Source organism: Gopherus evgoodei, chromosome 7 (genome assembly GCF_007399415.2).
Source record: "Gopherus evgoodei ecotype Sinaloan lineage chromosome 7, rGopEvg1_v1.p, whole genome shotgun sequence".
Classification (NCBI taxonomy): domain Eukaryota; kingdom Metazoa; phylum Chordata; order Testudines; family Testudinidae; genus Gopherus; species Gopherus evgoodei.
The window spans coordinates 6,247,492-6,270,591 of record NC_044328.1 but is presented as its reverse complement, the minus strand read 5'-3'; the positions used below and the strand labels follow the sequence as shown (position 1 = coordinate 6,270,591).

The 23,100-nt window shown below is 43.6% G+C and overlaps 1 protein-coding gene across 1 annotated transcript in view; it reads left to right on the top strand.

Annotated features, from left to right (window-relative positions):
* The first annotated feature begins 15,831 nt into the window (after positions 1-15,831).
* Positions 15,832-23,100, top strand: part of COL17A1 (collagen type XVII alpha 1 chain) — a 65,465-nt gene continuing 58,196 nt past the window's right edge. Inside the window, exon 1 of the mRNA XM_030571033.1 lies at positions 15,832-15,942. The gene's annotated coding sequence lies outside the window, so the exon portion shown is untranslated. The remainder of the gene's footprint in view (positions 15,943-23,100) is intronic.

Below are 23,100 nucleotides of genomic sequence, written 5' to 3'. Positions count from 1 at the left end.
TTTGAGGTCAGCTTTCTAGCTCATAACTAGAGATGATCTCAAGCCATAAAGTTTAGATTTTTCCAGGGTGAATATTTCCAGTGGTTTGGATGGTGTGGCCTACTACAAAGCTATGGCCCAGCCACTGAATTTACTTGTAATCAAATTATATTTCTGGTCTATATTTCATATCATTCATGTTAATAAGTATGACCTAAAACTACCTACCTGACAAACCTTCCCTATGCTGAATAAGAAAAGCTACTGTCAACATGTTGATGGTGATTGGAGAGAAGGTACTCATGCTAAGTAAAAAAATACATTGCTAACCTATTGGTCAGTAAAACATTTATCTGTCCCTTTTACTCTGGCAACATGGTAAATCTGTAGCCATATCATCTTGGCCATAGTTATGTCAAATATCATCAGCTAAGCAGATCTGAGCCTCATTTGTTTTTGGATAGAGGATCATTGAAGAAGTCCCAGCTGCTGATGGAGATAGTGTGTGCCATTTTAGTAGGTGGTGCTCTTTTTCTGAATGGGCCATGGAAACTGAGCTGCCCTTTCAGCCACAGAATAAGGAACATTTGTGGGGGAAGCTTGCGATGCCAGGGAGTGGCGGATTAAAGATTTTGCCACTCCTAGGCCCTGAAATAATTGCCGCTTCCAGCCCCATTTGAACTTATTAAACATCAATATTTTCAATATCAACACCAATATTTTCACTTTTTACTTCACTACTATTTACAACTATTTTTTCTGTCTCACGGTCAGCACTAACTGATACAACAAAGGAATCTATTTTGCGCATTTTTGCTATCATTTCATTTTCTCTTGATTTCTTTTGGATAGTTTTTTTTTAACTGAGAACCACTTAATTTCTTCCTTCCAGTCATATTATTAACATTTAGGATTCTCATGAGTATGTTTACTAAATGGCATCGCGCTATCATTGGTGGTTTCAATACGCAGTATGATTGGTAGAATCACGGCATCACTGATGCCGCAATTACAAAAATGCTGCTATTATAAATTTGCCACCCTACGCCGAGGCCTTGTCGGCCTAGGCGATAATACGCCACTGATGCCAGGCTCCCACTATACCTGTCCTGAGGTTAAACAGCTCACCACATTCTTCTGGGCTCCTCTGCAAATGCTGAATTCATTTAAAATGTCAGAAGAAAAATATGTTCCAGACAAAGAAGCTTATGCATCCCGTATAGGAATTACATCTTAGCAAACACTGACTCACCTTCAGATATGATGTACAGTATGACTTCTTTATTGCCTGTTCTTGATCTGCAGTTGGAGAGTCTGGCATTGATTATCATGCCAATTCCATGATGCTTGGAGTCACTCTTATGACTGATGACAAACAGCACAGAGCCCATTGTCTTGCAGTGCCATTCAGACAGTACCTCCTCCACAATGTTGATCAGAGCGGTGTCTCCTGTATTGTTCATAGATCTGATATTTAGGGTTCAGGTGAACCTCCTAGATCAGGCTGGAGAAGAATAGGTGAATGGATTTGATATGTCTTGAGGCCTGAGGTTGTTATATGGTCTAAGGAAGGCAGCATAGCCCAGGGGAGAGGTCCACATGCTAGGACTCAGGGGACCTGGGTCCTGTGACAAGCTTTATCACCAACTCGCTGAATGAGCTTGGGCATCATGTCAAAATCTGTCTGCTTCCCTCAGTATAACAGGGGCAATGGCATTTTGAGATCTACAGATGAAAGGTGCTGTGTAAGTGCTATTGTTATTAGTGAATAAGTATGCACAACATTGAATGGACCTTTGTGTTCTCCTGCTTTAAGGGTGTGCAGTGCCAGCTTTTTTGTAATTAAAAATGCAGTAAATAAGGGATTAGTTCAGGATGTCTCACGTGCTGTGTCCCTGCATCGCTGCTAGGTACAAATGTTGAATACAGAGGCTTGGAAGGTTTAGTTCTTTTGTAGCATCTGATACTTACTGAAAACAGCATTTAAATAAAAAGATATTTTAAAACTTTTATGACTCTTTTATTCTGGGGCCAGCTTGTTGTGTGCATGCGATAACACCATAACTCAGTTTCCACAGATGCCTGAGTCTACATTTTATTTATGTTTAATAAGCAGTAAAGATAAAAAGCCTTTTCTGCAAGATGGGCTGTCCCCTTTGTGATCTCGCCTCACACATCATCTGTGGCTAAAGACATTTATTTTATGCTAGGTCTGTCTCATAATTTAACTATGTGCATTTTTTTTTAAAGAATAAAATATAGACAGCAGCTTAAAGAGCACCACATTTTCATACTTTCAGATATACTTCTATTGCAGTTGAGGTCCCTTTGTGCAATACCTGGGATTTTGGATAAAGGAATTTCACTTCTACCAAGAATAAAAGAAAATCACTAAGACTGAAACTTTCCCCTGTGTAGAGGCCCCACTTAAGGGGTTGAATTTCATTAAGTGATTTTGTTTTATTCTTTCTGGGAGTGAAATTCAGTTATTTCAGCACAGGGCCTATGTGTCACCGAAGGCCTCAAAATAGGTCTTAAGTGGTGCATTAGCTTTGTGCTGGCCCTCTGCACAGGAGTGAATTTCACCCTAACAGAGCTGGGTAAATACTGTGAAAAAAACCCAAGTATTTGCAAATGTGAATTCATTTCAACGCCTTTTTCAGCTCTTTGTGTACATTCTCCATTAACAATTGTACAGCCTGAGCGATTTTTTTGTTTTCGGGAATATTCATGGAAAGTGAAAGTCTCACAATCACTCGGATATGCAAGTAGTTTCATGAGATCTTGAAATCTCTTGAACTTCCCTCTTGTTTATTAAAGGTTCAATCATCCTACTGTAAACTGCCGACAATGTCATGTAGCCGATCTACAACTGCCAGCAGCAAATATCTCCAATGGCCAGTGAAGGGACATTAGCGGGGGAGGGCTCTGAATTGCTACAGAGAATTCTTTCCCAGGTGTTTGGCTGGTGGGTCTTGCCCATGTGCTCAGGGTCTAAGTGATCACCATATTTGGGTTCTCAGGAAGGAATTTTCCTCTAGGTCAGATTGGCAGAGACCCTGAGGGCTTTTCATCTTCCTCTGCAATATTGGGAATGGGGCACTTCCAGGTTTCAGCTAATGAAAATTGATGGATTCTCTTTAACTTGAAGTCTTTAAATCATGATCTGAGGACTTCAGTAGCTCAGCCAGAGGTTTATGGGTCTATTACATGGGTGAGTGAGGTTCACAGTTGCCAACTTGCACGTGGTAAATAAGCACCCTGGCTTTCACAATAAGCCAAAAATCAAGCTAATGCCATTTTAAAACAAGGCCAAAACAAGCCAATCCCTAAGAACCCCAACACTCTATGTGACTAGATCCTCCTCGGCATGCAGTCTGGGACTGTAGTGAGTCTGCTGTGCACCCCTTACTCTCTCCCCCCTTACCTCTGCTTGCCGGGAGCCGATTGGAAAAAAAGAAACAACAAGCTACAACAAGCAACAGTCATCTACAAGCCAAAAACTAGCCAACAAGCAACTCACAAGGCAATTAAGCCAAAAACAAGCCCAATTTCTGTGTTTTTTTCACAGGTTTGGCATGTCTGGTGAGGTTCTGTGGTGTGCAACGTGCAGGAGGTCAGACTAGATGATCATGATGGTTCCTTCTGGCCTTAAAGTCTATGCATCTTTCCACTAAGGTAGCTAAAAAAATACCATGTAAATCAGATGCCCAATCATGCTTTAGAAGTTGCGAATAGTCAGACATGGCCGAGTTGAACAGAACATGAAAAAGGGCTAAATAACAAATAAATTATTCAACACCAATAGTTCACCCAACTCAGTTAGTATTTGCATTTATTTGTAGCATCTTTCCTCCTATGATCTCAAAATGCTTTAATTAATTAAGCTTTAAATCCATCCTCCTATCCCTGCGAGGCGGGGAAGTAGAGAGAGAAAAGATATGTGATGTCAGCTGGAGCAGGTCAATGGATGCTCAGATATTTAAAAGCAAACTCAAGAGGTTGGAAAGAAGAATGGTGATAGCAGTTAGTCCATTATCACAACAGAGCATTCCATGTAGAGGAGGCAACATCCAAGTTGTGTTGCTATCCTCTTATTATTAACTCATTTTTACTGCAAATATTTGTACAGTGGGAGACACCGGTCTCTCTAAGACAAAACCAGGAAGTGTGAGCTTATGCTGAGGAATAAAGTGTCCAGTTATGATGTGAGATGCAGGCACAGATAGGGAATCTGCTGACAATCTCTCATGTCCTGTCTTGTGTGCTGACTGGGAGGTTAGCAGTCTCCTGCCCAAATATATATTGGGTGATAATATTTTATACCTCTGGAATGTATTGTTTAATAAGGGAGTGCCATTAAGCTAGGGTTTTGCAAGCCTGTACATGGCAGATGAGGCTGAATGCCCCAGGAAAAGCAGGTGCAGCAATGGCAGAAGTCAGCAAGAAAATTTCAAACCTTTCAGCAAACCAAGTAAACTGCTACATATGAATAGAAATAAGAAGGAAATGGGTTAGATTATAGAGTGGTTTCACATAATCTCTCAAAGCAGCTAAAACAATGATAGGAAGTGACCAAGTTTAGGTATAACTGTGCACCCTGCACCCAAATTTGAGCTCATTTGTCCCAATGTAAATCCTCCCTTGCTCCACAATCAGTGGAGTTAAACCAGATTTAAGCCATTATAACTGAGATAAGACTCTGGCTTTACCATAATGTAACTGAGGTCTGGTCTACGCTGCAGACCTATATTGGTATAACTACGTGGCTCAGTGACATTATTATACCGACCTAACTCCCCTTGTAGAGCTTCTCCCGCTGATATAGCTACCACCTCTCATGCCGGTGGATTAACTGTGCTGACAGGAGAGCTCTCTCTTGTAGGCTTAGAGTGTCTTCATTAAAGTGCTACAGCAGTGCAGCTGTGTCAAAGCAGTATGTAAGGGTACGTCTACACTACAGGATTATTCCGATTTTAGATAAACCGGTTTTAAAAAACAGATTGTATAAAGTCGAATGCATGCTTCCATGTACCGAGGCTAGTGTCGATTTCTGGAGCGTTGCACTGTGGGTAGCTATCTCGTAGCTATCCCATAGTTCCCGCAGTCGCCCCCACCCATTGGAATTCTGGGTGAGATCCCAATGCATGATGGTGCAAAAACAGTGCCGCGGGTGATTCTGGGTAAATGTCGTCACTCATTCCTTCCTCCATGAAAGCAACGGCAGACAATCATTTCACGCCCTTTTTCCCTGGATTGCCCTGGCAGACGCCATAGCATGGCAACCATGGAGCCCGTTTTGCCTTTTGTCACTGTCACCGTATATGTACTGGATGCCGCTGACAGAGGCGGTACTGCAGCGCTACACAGCAGCATTCATTTGCCTTTGCAAGGTAGCAGAGACAGTTACCAGTCATTCTGCACTATCTGCTGTGCCATTGTAAATTGGCAATGAGATGACAATTATCAGTCGTTCTGTACCGTCTGCTGCTATCATGGGTGCTCCTGGCTGACCTTTCCTGAGGTCGGCCGGGGGTGCAAAGACAAAAATGGGAACGAGCCCCCAGGTCATTTCCTCCTTTATGTTGTATCTAAAAATAGAGTCAGTCCTGCCTAGAATATGGGGCAAGAGAACCAGTGTATCAGAGAACCAGAGAGCACAGCCGCTCCATGTCAGATCCCACAGAAATGATGAGCTGCATGCAATTCACGGGGGATGCCCTTGCAACAACCCCACCCATTGCTTCCCTCCTCTCCCAACCCTTCTGGGCTACCATTGCAGGATCCCCCCATGTGTGTGAAGAAGTAATAAAGAATGCAGGAATAAGCAACACTGACGTTTTAGTGAGATAAAATGAGGGGGAGGCAGCCTCCAGTTGCTATGATAGTCCAGGCAGGACATTAAATGGTGGAGGGGAGAGGAGCACAGCATCCCGCTCTATGATAGTCCAGGCAGTAAAGAATCTTTTCTTTAGACATGAAAGAGGGGGGGATGATGGAGTTCAGCCCCCAGTTGCTATGATGAGGACAGTTACCAGCCATTCTGTACCATCTGCCTGGAATAACCAGGAGTCATTCCTATTTTTATCCAGGCACTCCCAGCCGACCTCACCTGAGGCCATCCAGGAGTACTCACAGTCTGATGACGAGGACAGTTACCAGTCCTACTACACTGTACTGTCTGCCACCGGGGAAGGGAGGGGAGAGGATGCTGCTGTTCATTGCCCCAGCACCGTGTCTACCAGTAGCATGCAGTAGACATACGGTGACATTGAAAAAAGTCACCAAACGATTTTTTTCCCTTTTCTTTCACAGGGGGGAGGGGGAGTAAATTGACGAGATATACCCTGAACCACCCCAGACAACGTGTTTGACCCTACAGGCATTGGGAGCTCAGCCAAGGATGCAAATGCTTTTCGGAGACTGCGGGGACTGTGGGATAGCTGGAGTCCTCAGTCCCCCCTCCCTTCCTCCATAAGCATCCATTTGATTCTTTGGCTTTCTGTTACGCTTGTCACGCAGCACTATGCTGTGGACTCTGCATCATAGCCTGGAGATTTTTTTCAAATGCTTTGGCATTTTGTCTTCTGTAACGGAGCTCTGATAGAACAGATTTGTCTCCCCATACAGCGATCAGATCCAGTATCTCCTGTATGGGTCCATGCTGGAGCTCTTTTTGGATTTGGGACTGCATCGCCACCCGTGCTGATCAGAACTCCACGCTGGGCAAACAGGAAATGCAATTCAAAAGTTTGCAGGGCTTTTCCTGTCTACCTGGCCAGTGCATCCGAGTTCAGATTGCTTTCCAGAGCAGTCACAGTGGTGCACTGTGGGATATCGCCCGGAGGCCAATACTGTCGATTTGAGGCCACACTAACCCTAATCCGATACGGTTATACCGATTTCAGCGCTACTCCTCTCGTCGGGGAGGAGTAAAGAAACTGGATTAAAGAGCCCTTTATATTGATATAAAGGGCCTCGTTGTGTGGACGGGCACAGCGTTAAATCGGTTTAACGCTGCTAAAATCGGTATAAACTCGTAGTGTAGACCAGGCCTAAGTGTCGACTTGCCCTCAGATGTGAATCTGTCCCCCTTTACTTAAAACCCTGATTGAATCTTCACATAAAGACTTGCCTGAAAATGACTTTGGTTTGTAATATGAAACATCTGCTGGAATAAGAAGCAGCTCTATGGTGAAATCACCCACAGTGATGGATTTCACCTGTAGTCTCTATGTGACCAGCAGTGAAATCCCAGTAGAAAATGATTCAGCGTGACACAACACTAACAGCCCCTGTAAGGCAGCCGGGATTTCTCACTTCCTTACCTGTCCTGGGTGGAGTAGTGAACCCCACCCTAAAAGAGAATGAATGTTTTAGCACATAATAACAGGAAATACCCACTCACGGGAGAAAGAGGGAGTCCAACGAAGGATACATCTACACTTAAAACGCTATAGCGACACAGCTGCAGAGCCATAGCACTTCAGTGTAGACACCACCAAGAGAAAGGGGGTTTCCAATCAGCACATGTAATCCACCTCCCCGAGGGGTGGTAATTAGGTTGATGCGAGATTTCTCCCATTAACCTAGCACTGTCTACACTAGGGGTTACACTGGCATAGCTCTGTCTCTCGGGCATGTGAATTTCACACCCCTGAGGGACTTTTTAGCCCACAAAAGCTTATGCTCATATAAATGTGTTAGTCTCTAAGGTGCCACAAGGACTCATTGTTTTAGCTATGCTGACGTAAGTTCCCAGTGTAGACCAGTTCTAAATTAACAGGTGGCTGACTAGGCTAAGATGGATGGTCTCTGGGACAGAAATCTCACAGTACTCTTTACACTATTATCTTCTAGGGTCCAGTCATAAGAATTGCCGAAAGAGGGTGCTGAGGGCACGCAGGACTTCTCAGGAGGCATGCAGCACATTGCAGGATTGGGTCCCAAGAAATCTGAGCCACTGACCATTTTGAGACCTGGATCCCAAACAATATGGCATACTGGGGTCTCATCAGAGTCTCTTTCCACAAAGTCTCAGGCAGTCTCCCTATCCTCTGTGCTGTCTGCACCAATCCCGCAGCAGCTGGTAGGGGAACCCGGGCCCGCCTTCTGCTCTGAGTTCCAGTCCAGGGACCCTCAACCCTGCAGTTCAGATCTATAATCCCTCCGACTTTACTGCTCCTCCCTGGACTGCTTCCTACACTGCCTTCTTGAGGCTCCTACTGCCAGGGAGTGTAATTTCAGGATAACCTCACTACAGACCCCCTCCATCCTCAACTCCTAGGTTTAAAAGCCCCTGCCTTTTCCTGCCTGGGTGAGCTTCATTCTCACTCTGAATCATTGCACCTTAGCTCCCAGCAGGTGTGGCTTATAGCTGCACTTCGGTGGCGGGTCTCGCTTCGGTGGTAATTTGGTGATGGGGGGTCCTTCCACTCTGGAGAGGAAGGACTCCCCACCGCCGAAGACCCAGAGCGGAAGAAGCTCCAGGCCTTTTTCACTAGGGTGAATTTCATTCTTAATGCACAAGTACCTCAAAGAGTTAATCTTGAATTAAAGATGTTGGGTGAATTTTCAAATGTGCCTAATTGATTGAATGTCAGTGGGGCCTGCTCTTCTAAAATCTTTTGAAAACCCATCAATTCTAGAAAAGACTCTATGTTATTAATGGAGAAGGGGAGTTTAAAAAAATAATTCTCCGTGATACCCTCCACTTAATGTCATGATTCCCGCGCATCTCCCATCCTGCCAATGAGAATCCCCATCAGAACACAGGAGGTGCATAGCCACTGAATGAGTGTATTTAGCTTTGGCACAAATTTTCCATGGAGGGTGTCCCACCAATGTGGATTTTTATTGTTTTCTGATGGTGGTGTAACCCTGGACATTTCTTTAAATCTCAAACACTCAGTATCTTATTTCCCAGGGAACCTTTCTAAGGGTATGTCTACACTACCTGCCGGATTGGCGGGCAGCGATAGATCCAGCAGGGATCCATTTATCGTGTCTAGTCTAGACGCGTTAAATTGACCCCCGAGCTCTCTCATCGACTCCTATACTCCACTGCCACGAGAGGCGCAGGCAGAGTCAATGAGGGAATGGCAGCAGTCAACTCACTGCAGTGAAGACACCACGGTAAGTCGATCTAAGTACGTTGACTTCAGCTACGTTATTTACGTAGCTGAAGTTGCTTAACTTAGATTGATTCCCTCCAGGAGTGCCACCAGCTTTTTTGGCGCCCTAGGCAGCGGAAGGTCCCACCTCCGAAATGGCGCCCCCAACAGAGGCGGTGAAGGTCCCGCTGCTGAAATACCGACAACAACCGGGGTGGCCGAAGATCCGGCCACCGCAGTTGCTGCCCCCCAAATGTTAATGCCCTAGGCACACCTAATGAATTGCGCTGGCCCTGATCCCCTCCGCCGCAGTGTAGACCAGGGCTAAGGGATGTACCTTCTCAGGCTGCTGTCCAGCTCTTCTTGTTGGGATTGGCCTATCCATTGCATAGTCTCCATAATGATTTTTTTAACAACTGTAAGACTTGCAGCATGTGGCTAGGTAGACAGCAGAGCTGGTGAATTTTGGCCCTTTTTGAACCATTGACAAACTGATCCTGATTTGCTTCAGTCTTGTTAGTTACTTGTAAGTGCTCACCTAAAGATTTGTATGAACAATTTTTCAGACTGCAGGTTCTTTGCAAACTGTTCACCTTGAGTGTTCTCCATTCACTATTTTTATTTGTGTTACGCAAGTTGGTTACCTAAGTCACATGGTATTGATTCTGACCACCGACTGGATGACTGAAATATTTTAAAGAGGAGAATCACTTTCCAGCACAAATTTTTGAACTAATAACAACTTGTGCTCAAATTTATGAAACTTTTGGGATTCACAGGAATTTTAGCAAATTACCAGAAGTTGTCTAAATGCTAATGAAAAATGAGTTATGTGACTCCCTTGAACCAGACATGTACTTTCATTCATGGAAACATTGCTGGATCCATTTTTTCACTCTTTGACCAGTTCCATTAGGTAGCTTTTGACCATCACGTGTAACTAATGGCATCAGATCAATGTCTTAGCTATAAGCGACTGATAAAAGTCATATGCATTCAACACATGTTTCAGGGGGCTCATTTAACACGAAGACAAGGTGAGGGCAGCTGCTTATCACTCATACCCTGCAGTGGAAAAAGGAAAATTAATCTCAACCTTTATCTATAGCACTTCATTACAGAGACCCTGCAATCAGATTCATTTGCTCCACTGATTCACCCCCAAGCAGCTTCTGTGCTTCACTGGGCTGCAGTGGCAGGTTTCTAACCACCAAACTCCCAATGGAAGATTGGAACATCATTAGGAATGTCTGAGATCATGAGGAAAATACTGTTTGCCCCACATGCTTAGTTCACTGAGTAGTTCAGAAATAATTAACAATCGAAACTATATGCCACACTAGGCAACGATGGCACAGGTGATGACTTCTGGCTCTGACAGTCAAATCCCAGCATGCAACCTGACGCCTGTCAGGGCATAAATGTGCCAGCAGAGGCACAAAGAACAAAGGGCACCAAAAGAGGCACAGATCTATTTTGTCTCCATCACAAAGGCTCATATTATCAGAGCCAGTTCTGTAACTATGAGACACTGTGCAGCACTTCAGTAGCCAAAGCATCTTTCCCCAGCTAAGGAATAACTACAGATAAATTGTCTATTATTATTATTATTATTATTATTATTATTATTATTATTATTATTTAGTATATATTTGTATTGCACTAGTACCAATGGTCTCCAACCAGGGTATGTAGCTGTATTATTATTTATTGGTATTGCAATGGCAATTTGGAGCCCTAATCAGGGACCAGGAGCCCTTTGTGCTAGGTGCTGTACAAACACAACCCAAAAAAGAAGGTCCCAGCCCCAAGGATCTTACATTCTATAAGAAATGAACATAGAAAGAAGATACGCAGCACTCCCATTCTTGAAGGTTGAAGTCGTGGAGTGCTTTGGCAGCTCACAGCTTCACTGTGTGAATAGTGTTGTTCTTGTATCCTGGCCCTGTGTGTGGAGGTGTTCCCCTCCAGGTACCCCAAAGGCAATGGCTAGTCACCTAAAGGCTTCCTGTCATGCCTTGGGTTATTCACGATGAATTTCTCAAGTGATACATAAGATGTGGACTCCAGGCATTGAGTCAATGAGTGAATAAGTGAGTGAGGACTGATTGGTTAAGCTGCTGCCATGGCTTGAATGTGCAAAGCAGAGGTACTTTAGGAGCTGTAGTTGCTAACAGAGATAGGTGTGGTCTTCTTCTCCTTTTGTTAACAGTCTTTGTGCGGACATGCAGTGTTATAATCAAAATCCAGTCTGAGTCATTGGCCACAAACCCCATAGAAACATGTCAATAGGAGCAGAATTGCCTGAACATTTTTCTTCAAGCATTACATCTTCATCATGTGATATACATCTCTCTTTCAAGTTGAGGACAACAATAATATTTGGCTCCCAGGCATATTTCCAGCATATGAATGTACCATGTTTTCTTTAAGTTATGAGAAGAGAGCCAACAGTACACTGTGACCAGACCAGTTAGTTCAGTGTAAGTGATTTATCTTTGAGCACACATTGTGTATGGAGAAAAAGGATATAGACATGCCCTGGCAAAGTATGGAAGCCCGTTTACAGATATCGTCGTGAGTTTTACCAAATGTGAGGATAACATCCTTTTCGGTGCAGGATATAAATTGCTGTAGCTCCGCTGACTTTCACTACATCTGTACTCACAACAGATGCAGCGTGACACACTTATTTTATTAACCTAAGAACACAAGAACAGCCATACTGGGTCAGACCAAAGGTCCATCTAGCCCAGTATCTGTCTTCCAGCAGTGGCCAATGCCTGATGCCCCAGAGGGAACAAACAGAACAGGGAATCATCAATTGATCCATCCCCTGTTGCCCATTCCGAGATCCTGGCAAACAGAGGCTAGGGACACCATCCATGTCCATGCTGGCTAATAGCCATTGATGGACCTATCCTCCAGAAACTTATCTAGTTTTTTTTTAACCCTGTTATAGTCTTGGACTTCACAACATCCTCTGGCAAAGAGTTCCACAGGTTGATTGTGCGTTGTGTGAAGATTGACTGTGCGTTGTGTGGATTATTCTAATTCAGCGGTAGGCTTCGTACTGCTTATGTGCTCATTGATTTATATTTCCAATATATTCGCGCATCTGACGTAGGGCCAGATTACAGGTCCTGCCCCAGTTGCTTCCCCACTACTCCAGTGACCTAAAATATCCAAGCCAGTGTATCCTGCCACCCTGTGTAGGGGAGCCCGCACAAAGTATAGGGCTGCCATAGTGGCTCCTATGTCACATCTCTGCCAACCCCAGCTCTGATGTCACATACATGCCCTGTAGTCCTCAGCTGCTAGAATGAGTCTTTGGCTTCTGCTGCAATCTGGTCAACAAGATCAGCGGAGGACCCAGTAGAATCCCTAGATTATGAACTTGATTAACAAAAGGCAGGTGTGCTCCATCAAAGGAGTCGATGTCATCTCTGCTTGTTTCATTCATCCCATTAGCATCGCCTGTGTTTTATCTGAAATGATCTTCAACCAATTAACACTCATCTAAGCCCCAGTTTTGGCCAGATGCTGGGAAAGTTGAAAGGTCAGAGTGTTGTCGGGGGCACTGGGACCCCCAAACACCTTTCTGTCTCCCTGGTGGCACATTGAACAGAGACAGAACAGAACCCTGGAATATTTCCCCCTATTGAGAGACTCTTGAGGCAGACGAGCAATAAGACAACCCCGTAGATGCTTTCAGAAATGAAAAGAACCTCTCAAGAGTGATTTCATCTATCTCTGCCAGGATCTGCAAACCTATTGACACGACATAGTCAATGGGATCAGCGCAGCTGAGGGAGCTAAAAGAATCAGCAGATGCTTGAGTTTTGTCCAGTCATAGAGGGAGATCAGAGACCCAGAAGTCTAGTGCAATCTGCGTCCCACACCCAGGCCTGACACCAGAGCGAAAGCAGAAAAGGAAATCTGAGGCTAGTGCCACAGCTGCTTTGCCCATAACTTCCTCAGTAATTCTCCCCACAACAGAATGGTTAGAGACGGGTTAGTAATGGTGAGATTGTCAGCGCTGACAAATGCTTCTTGATCATGGATCTAGCAGTCCCTCATTTGAGAGATTCTGGCATCTTGCCCTCCCAAAAGGATGCATGGAAAGTCTCTCTCATGACAGACCCAACGTCCCTCCACTGGATTTTGCCAGTCTGGAAAGGCAAGTCTTCAAACTGGAGATTGCACTCAGGGGAGAAGAAAGCTTTATTCGCATCCATCACAGCCAGAAACTGTTCATATCAGAGCACAGTCTTTTCCTTTCCATCTCATCTTTCTCTGCGTCGAGTGGATCTGTGAAGATGGCTCAAAGAAAGGGAATGTTTAGAGGCCACTGTTGGACTATTCAAGGACAAAGACACAGATTAACTGGAATTTCCCCAGGATAAATTGTCAGGATCATTTTTTTTTTCTGTACTATGGACCAATAAGTGAGAGATACTGGTTAGAAATAGGTACACCCAATTTCCTGCTATTACAAGGGCAAGGGGTGAGCATTACTAGATCTCAGTCTTTCCAATCTTTTTGGTTTATGTTTGTCCAGCTCCATCAATTATGGTACCCAGAAAAAGCTAACATGGAACACATTCCAGGAAGCAAACTTCAGAAATGTCCCATGTGGTAATAATCACATTGTGAACAGATCTCAGTTACTGAATGCAAGTTGCTCCTCCACTCCAATACAAATGTCTCTTTTCCTTATCCCGAAGGGACCACCTGTGTAGGGTGACAGTTGAGTTCAGACTCCAGGACCCACGTAGTCCGTGGGCTCTCTGCTGAGGCAGTCAAACTGGGAGGCAGTTAAGCCCCGATTTTCAGCAGTGCTGATTACCTGTCGTTCCCATTTACTTTAGCTGGAGATGTGAATACTCAGCCCCTCTGTAAATCAGGACCTTGTGCCTATTGTGACCTTGTGATGAGTGATATGAATGGACACCTGCCTGTCCATTAGGAGCTGGACTGAACCATCAATTTATTTCACTAAGCCCATCAAATAGCCCTCAGATGACAATTTTACCCACCACCTAAGCCACTCAATTCCCCCCAATCATCCCTTTTAAGTCCTGAATCAGCGGTTTCCGACATGTGATTTTATTTTTCTCTGTTTCCTTTAAGGAATCTATGTTATCTCCCCCCTACACACACACACCTTTTGGAAGTTCAATAAAAAATGGACAAAATGAGTCATCAAATTAGCTCCACAAACAGTCTGTTGCCAAAAAGCATGTATCCGGTTTCTTAGTCATTGTCCTCACCAGATGATCCAAAATATGTACTTTTGTTTTCTTAGTTTAGCAAGATTTTTATCACAGCTCATTTAATTTATTTCTTTTATAAAGTAAAAAATAAAAATTAGAGGGGGCAAGGGGATATTCCAGTCCTGGAACAATTTTAAAATGAAGGCCCAGATCTTCCACTCCAGTGCAGTTCCTTTGTGCAGCTCCAGTGACTCCGTGGGGCTGGGGAAGCCCTTGGAGTCATAACCCTGGAATAACCAGCTGTATGCTGGGCCCTCTCGCCCTGGGCAGCAGAACTTGGTTAGAGCACACTGCTGTAACGTGTGCTGGAGACTGACACTGAATGAGAAGTTCGAAGAAACAGGGTCAATGTCAGCTCGACAATAAAAGTGAGCAATGAACCAGATGGCTGTAAGGTACCTTCCCCCATCAGGTCCTGTGCTAAGTGTGGTTTGGCCAGACCCAAAGAATTAGGCCTTATGGCTCCTAAATAAATTTAATTACTGTATGCAGTTTATCAGGCCTGTGCACTGGCCATGCTTCTCATGGGATAGTATGAGTGCTTTGTAATACTCTGCAGTGACCATTCTGAATGATCTAGGAGCTGCCTTGATGAGCTCCAAAAAGATTTCCACCCAGCTCTCTGCAGCCAAAAGGCAGATGAGCTAGCTTTTGGGGTGGCTGGGAAGCACTGTGTCCCAACCACTATCCTACGCACTGCAGAAAATTTACTGTAAGGAACCAAAGATAATGGACCCCAATCTCCTCTCCATTACACTTGTGCAATTTCATTAAAGTCAATGGAAAACTAAAGATGCTGGGTTGCGTTCTTCTACTGATTGCACCAGTGCCAATCTCTCACTCAGCTGGGTTGCATAAGTGGAACCTGGCGGAGATGTTTGTCCTCATGCATTTTGGTGTATCTTATCTATTATCAGAACTGCCTCCTGAATACTAGATAAATATTGATAGCGGCTTAAAAACAGTATGGGGCCATGATTTCACTGGAGCTATGCCACTTACCCACAAGCTGTGAATCTGGCCCATTGCACACAAGTTGCATAACATTTGGCCTCAGTTACCCATGCAAAGATGCCAGCTAGAACTCTATAAACCTTCTGTAAGAAAAAGCTAATGCAGATGAAATTCACACCTAAAATGTGTAGATCATGTATGAGAAAGCAAAGCCATAATAGGACATTTCCTCTGACATCAGCCTTTGTTCCTCATGTATCTAAATGGTTAATCTATCTAAGCAGGTAGGTAGAAGCTTTCTTGCCTTCAGTAAAGTTTGATTCCTGGAGGCAGGCTTTTTTTTTTTTGCTGAGTGGCAGATAATTAGAAGGGTGGAGCAAGGCAGGAAACCAGGGATACACCTTTGTCAGGACTTGTTTGGAAGCGAAGAAATGGGAAAGGACAAGGGGGAGCGGGATAGAATACATTAACTACGAGAAGAAGTGAACATTCCTGGAGGATCACTCAGACTCAACACACCTTTGTAGGGATGTGGTATAAAGAGTAGGTGGCCAATTTTGATAGAAAGGAAACGGTTGAGGAGAAAGAGGGATTTCCAGTCTTTAATTGAAGAACTGTAGGTAAGTAACATAAAGAAGAAGAAATAAAGTGTCCTGTTTTTTTTCTAGGGGGAAGCCTGTATTCCTACAGGGGAAAATCCTGTATTCTCAAGTAAAATATAGGAAATGTACATTCTACTATGGGACATACAATGTAAAAAGACTATCAAATCTTTATGTTCTGGGTTACTTTGGTTTATAAATTTGCAAGAGAGGGTTGCTTTTTAAATGGATGCTAAGTGAAAATGGTTGATGTGCTGAGAAGTGGGAAATATAAACCAAGACATAGATATTTTTCTTTGAATACTAATTGTGAAATCATTATCCAAATAGGATGGTGCATAGACTGATGGTCTGTGTTAGGATCTGGAAGAATACTGCAAAATGCAAGGAGCTTTGTGATTGATTTAAAAAATGAGTATACTTGAAATGCATCAGAGGATTACGATAGGCTATATACTCTAGTGCTGGATGCAGAATCTGGTTCAGGGTATACTAAGGCACCAGTTGCATTGATCTGCAGTTCAGACAGCAACAGGTGCTACTTTAAAGTGGTGTTTTGTGCTGGGAGACTCCAACTTTGTTTTAAATAAAGCAGTTCCAGAAAAGCAGAGTTATTTATCAGTAGTGAGTCATTTAGCGTGAACTTTTGGATACATTTGTTTGCATTTAAGATTACAAGGCCAAGAATTATATCGCACTTTTTAAAGTTAGCTCAGTGAAAATCAGCAAATGTTTGTTTACCAATCACTTTTAATCCTTTGCACTGCATGATCTACTGATTAGAGCCTAGTACTGTGAGTCAGGAGTCCTGTGTTCGCTTCCTGTGTCTGAAACTGATGCTCAGTGGCAAGTCATTTCACCTTTCTGTGTCTCAGTTTCTTCATCTATAAGATGGTGATTATAGCAATTACCCACTTTGAGATTCACTGCTGGAGAGTGCAAAATATTATTGCATAGGAATTTTTAACTCCCTCTTTACAATAGGAATGAGTGACTTGTGCAGAACAAAATGTTCTTGCTCTTTTTCTTTGAGCAATGCAGGTTTTGTTTACATTGTAAGTGAAGAATAACTGAAGGGGTTTTGGTTTAAAGTCATTTTTCCCCTGATTGGGAATTGAAGCGAGGTTATGGTAGTGAAAGTACCAAATCCTAACCACTAGACCACCAAGGAGGTTAGGTGGACATATTATGCACTGCAAAGAAAATCCAGGCAGTGCCCCAAATTCTGCCATCAGAAACAACACACATTGACTTCAACAAGGCGGCTGCTGGGTGTTAGTGAGGAATCTGACCCTTACAACATATCTAAATCTTGGTCGTGCCCTTCCCCCGATTCACCATTATTATCAACAATTAAATTAATCTGTACAACAAGCAAACAGAACACAGATAGGGTCTGATTCTGATCTTGCACTTCTGTAAATGCAGAATAACTTTGCTGAAGTCAATAAAGTTATTCTAGATTCATGCTGGTCTGACTGAGAGCAGAATTTGACCTGCATTTCACTTAATTGAGTGATATCATAGTATATAGGCTGGTATATTTATTTTATTCACCAAAGCCTGAGCAGCATACTCACATTATCTGCGAATCAGGCACAGACAGGGAAGTATAATACACACCATGCAGTGGATTATGCTTCCGCCAAATGGATGCCATTAGCTAAGGCAAGAGTTCATGATCCTTTTCCCACTTAGACTAACCAGCTGTTTGCAGACCACACACAAATACTGCCTCAGATTCTGGAACCATTGAGATAAAAAATGACTTGACAATCAACTGAAATTGAATGGCTTTTAAAGCGGAATAGGATAGTCAGATTCCTAGACTGTTGGGTCAAGGTAAGTATATTGCTGTTTTGTTCTGATAGTAATCCAAGGACAGTGAAACCTGAAAAGGTTTGACTCGCAGTAAGGAAACACCTTGAAGCATGTTAGACATCAGGGAAGGAGTGGCATTTGTTTCTAAATGAAATCCTCAGTGTTGTTTACATAACCTGTTTTATCCACAATCAGTGAGTTCTGTGAAATTCTTCACATAGAATAGGATCAAAGGTTTTTGGCTCCATTAAACATTAATCTCACCATTCGATGAGAGTGTATTATTGCAGAAGAAGTACAGGTGGGGCTAAAAGGATAGTAATAGGGTGAAATTTAACAGTGAAAAGTGCAAGGTCATGCATTTAGGGATTAATAACAAGAATTTCGGTTATGAACTGGGGATGCATCACTTGGAAGTAACAGAGGAGGAGAAGGACCTTGGAATATTGGTTGATCACAGGATGACTATGAACCACCAATGTGATATGGCTGTGAAAAAAGCTAATGTGGTCTTGGGATGCATCAGACAAGGTATTTCCAGTAGAGATAAGGAGGTGTTAGTACCATTATACAAGGCACTAGTGAGACCTCATCTGGAATACTATGCGCAGTTATGGTCAACCATGTTTAAGAAGGATGAATTCGAACTGGAACAGGTACAGAGAAGGGATACTAGGATAATCCAAGGAACGGAAAACCTGTTTTATGAAAGGAAACTCAAAGAGCTTGGCTTGTTTAGCCTAACCAATAGAAGACTGAAGGGAGATATGATTGCTCTCTATAAATATATCAGAGGGATAAATACCAGGGAGGGAGAGGAATTATTTAAGCTCAGTACCAATGTGGACACAAGAACAAATGGATATAAACTGGCCATCAGGAAGTTTAGACTTGAAATTAGACAAAGGTTTCCAACCATCAAAGGAGTGAAGTTCTGGAATAGCCTTCAACAGGGACCAGTGGAGGCAAAAGACATATCTGGCTTCAAGACTGAGCTTGATAAGTTTATGGAAGGGATGGTATGATGGGATAGCCTAATTCTGGCCTGTGATGAGATGTTAGATGGAGTGGGATCTGAGTTACTACATAGAATTCTTTCCTGGATGTCTGGCTGGTGAGTCTTGCCCACATGCTCAGGGTTTAGTTGATCGCCATATTTGGGGTTGGGAAGGAATTTTCCTCCAGGGCAGATTGGCAGAGGCCCTGGGGGTATTCAACTTTCCCTTGCAGCGTGGGGCATGGGTCACTTGCTGGAGGATTCTCTGCACCTTGAAGTCTTTAAACCACAAGTTGAGGACTTCAGTAACTCAGACATAGGTCAGGGATTTGTTACAGGAGTGGGCGGGTGAGATTCTGTGGCCTGTGTTGTGCAGGAGGTCAGACTAGAAGATCATAATGGTCCCTTCTGACCTTGACGCCTCTGAGTTTATGAGATGGTTTTCATCCACCTGACGTGAGAATGCAATAATATCTGATGTGAGAACAGAAATGATCAGTGTAGGAATTAACAGAATGTGCAACATCCATGGCTATTTTAAATTGTTTCCATTACAATATGCTTACATAAATATAAAATAACTTAAGATGTTCCCCTGTTGACAAGAAGTATGGGACAATGATTGTTAATGTTGCGTGCAAGTAACATCTAGTTCCTAAAATAAGCAGAAGGATTGGAATATCCATCTAATCAAGGCACCTGAGATTGGTTGGACATACCTAGGTGCTTTATCATTTGAACTGTAAAGTAAGCATAAGGGCCAGCTGCCGTGGAACTTTTCCGACGTTGATGAGTGTACATCACATACAAAGACCAGTTAAATAGCTTATAAAACTGTATATAAAATATCAGAGAGAAAGCGTGAGAGAGTGATTATCTGCAATATATTTGCATGGACACCAAGTGTGGCTCAACCATTATAATAATAATTTGCACACTAAGGTTATATCTACACTGCAAAGAAAAACCTGTGGCACCAAGTCTCAGAGCCCAGGTCAATTGAGTTGGCATGCCGGGACTCAGGCTGTGGGGCTGGAAATAGCAGTGTAGATGTTCCTGCTTAGCCTAGAGCCCAGGCTCTGAAACTAGGGTGACCAGACAGCAAATGTTAAAAATCGGGACAGAGGGTGGGGGGTAATAGGAGCCTATATAAGAAAAAGACCCAAAAATCGGGACATCTGGTCACCCTATCTGAAACCCTCCCCGATCCCTGGGTTTCGGAGTGTGTCTCCATCCTGAGCAGGAATGTCTACACTGTTACTTTTAACCCCACAGCCTGAGCCTAGGTCAACTGACTGCGGTTCAGTGCTGTGGGTTTTTCTTTACCATGTAGACATACCCTTAGGTGTGTAGACCACCCTCAGTTCCCACTGAAATCAAATTGAGCTGAGGGGTTGCCTCTCAGAGAGCACTCAGCCGCTCACATGATGGGACCCATACATTGATGTCAACGCATTTTACAAAAATGGGCAACTATCAACACCCCCCTTTTTACAGATGCACGGAGGTGAAATGTCTTGCATGGGGCTCATACTGTGAGTCAATGACAGAGCCAGTGAGAGAACTCCCAGTCCCATGTCTCTTCTTCACTTGCCAGATCCCTGGGGCTGCTAGGGGCCAGTTCAGTCCCCACCGTAAGCTAAAGCATCCTCAGGGCCATTGCGTGAGAACTATGATGTTTTACAGGTCTCTTCTTGTAGCTCAGAGATAGCTGCAGATGGTTTCTCTGATTTAACAGAGCTATTCCATTTTGTCTCATACATCGCCCGTAGCTATATTTATGTGAATCCAGACAGAATGAGTTGGTGCAGGAAGACAGCCCTGGCAGCACCTGAAGGTCAAGTTCTGTAGCTGTGCTGGAGAAAGGGCTGGTAATTATGTTAGTGCCACTATGTGGGGGATAAACCTGGTATATGAAGCAAAATGCTCCTGCAGTCAAAGCTAGTATTAGGAATTTATGAGTTATCTGCAAGGATATATTTTAATGTGTTCTCCTTATTTTACCTGTACAGTGTTAAAGCAGCATGTTCCCAATTCTTGAGAAGAGGGGTGGCTAACTTACCCCATGTTTATGTTGTTTTCTGCCATTGTTAGACTCTGGGGCAGCTTACGGGTGGTGGAAAAGGCTAAGATGTTGCAAAGCCAGGGACAACAGTCTGCAAAAGTCAGTGGTGCTGGCCAGAAAGCTGGCCGAGCCAGGAAGTGAGCTCAATGAGCATATCCACAGCTTCCACCCACTGGGCTGAGTGCAGTGACATTTAAAGCTACCCGCAAATGTTGGTGGAAATTCAAAGGAAGGAGGACGGTGGAGACACCAGCCTCTCCTCATGGTGAATGGTCAAGGGCTTCCCTGGTGCAGAGAGGTGTAAGTCACACCCTGCAGAAGGAAGAAGTCTTTTTTTCCAAATGTAGGCCCCAATCCCACTAAACTTAACGGGAGTAATTTTACTTATGTGAGTCAGCCCATTGAAGTCTCAACTCCTGGTGATTTCAGTTGGAGTGGTGAGTCGTTGTGTGGAGTGGATGTAGTTGTTGTGTAACGACTTGAGTGTGGTGGTGGAACGGCTCACGTCAGTACAGGTATGCACGTGCTAAAATGAATGTCCTGGGTTCTAGAACAGAATGCCAAACTTCTGAGATTCCAGATCCATTTCTTTATGAGAAAATGTGAACTGCCTTTAATTCCCCTCCACTCTACCCCTGCTAGATCCAGAACCAGAGGCTGAGCCATTCATAGCCACATAGGTGATTTCCAATTCCCCAGGCAGCTGGAAATCTCAGCCTGAATCTTTATTTATTTGGTAGCACAAATTTCCATTTCATGTGAAAAATATCTTGTTTCAAAATTAAATTTCCATTGGAGACAAAATAGTTTAAATTAGACGATAGAGGAAAATTATTTCACCAAACCCTAAACTGAAACTAACGTCATAGGGGCTTGTAGAAACCAAAATCCCCCAGAGCTTTCTCTAGCCACGATACACAAGAGGCCTGATGCTGCGAGGTACTGGCCTCATGTGACTCCCAGTGAAATTGCTAAGGGTTGTGTGCCCACTGCAATTGACAGGATCAGGCCAATGGTTTGGTTGTTGGTTTATTTGTAGGAACAAAGAAGAAGACAAGGGGATTTCAATGGGAGGTACACCTTTACCTTGATATAACGCTGTCCTCGGGAGCCAAAAAATCTTACTGCGTTATAGGTGAAACTGCATTATATTGAACTTGCTTTGATCCACCGGAGTGCGCAGCCCCACCCCCCTGGAGCACTGCTTTACCGCATTATATCCGAATTCGTGTTATATCAGGTCGCGTTATATCGGGGTAGAGGTGTATGTGCCTAAACAGCTTTAAAAATCTGGCCCAGGTTAACTGATGATTGAAAGAGGGAATATTCTCCATGAACATGCTATCATTTAAATTGAGCTGTGTAAGGCCATTCGTAAGATCTGTTCCGAACAATTACATAAAGTATAAGGTAGAGGAATAACTACCCTGTTTCTAATCAGAGTGATTGATCGATATTTTCCTTTCTAAACCCATCCTGTCTGTTTTCCTACGCAGGAGTTATTTAAAGACAAGCTATATCAAATGGGAAAGGTGAAATTTGTCAGTGACATTACAGCACCTTCTCCCTTCAGGTATTGTGTCTGATTCTCCACTGCCTTTCGCACAGTGGCATCATTTACATGTGTGCAAAGTGAGGATAACATGCTCTCCCGTCGAGGTGGTGGGTTTCACCCTCGCTTTTCAAAGGTGGAAGTAAAGACACCATGTGCAAGGCACTGAAGAATCCAACCCATATACTGTAAAGCGAACCACATCTGTGCTTGAGGGCCTCATCCTGAGCTCTCGCTCAAACCAAACACCTGTGAACTTGGTGTCGAATTTTGCCTGAATCTTCTGCAGAATCAGCCCTTAAATATGGTGCTTTCTATACATCCAAGTCTTCAGATAAGATGGAGTCCCTGGCAGCAGTGGGGAGAGTTCACCTGCAGATTTGGCTCCCATACTTTTCACAGGTTAAAATTTCATTTCTAGCATTTGATACTGCTCTTCAGATGCAGTGGAACCTCTTCTGAGTAAGACGGGGACTGAATAGCTGCATTGTTCTTGTTCACAGGGGGATTTTTCTCCTGCTGATGTTTGTTTTCCTACCAGCTGCAGTATTCTTGATAGTACTGGTGTGTTATGAAACCTCGGCAGATAGTACTATGGCTGCCTGGGATTATATTTTTGACTAGAGAAGGATACAAGGCATTAAGTTGGGGTGGTATTTCAGTAATGAATACAGCTGTCTCTGCACTTAAGCTATTTGGCAATGAGTTCCAGCGGTAACAAGGGCGGAATCAGTAGAGTAG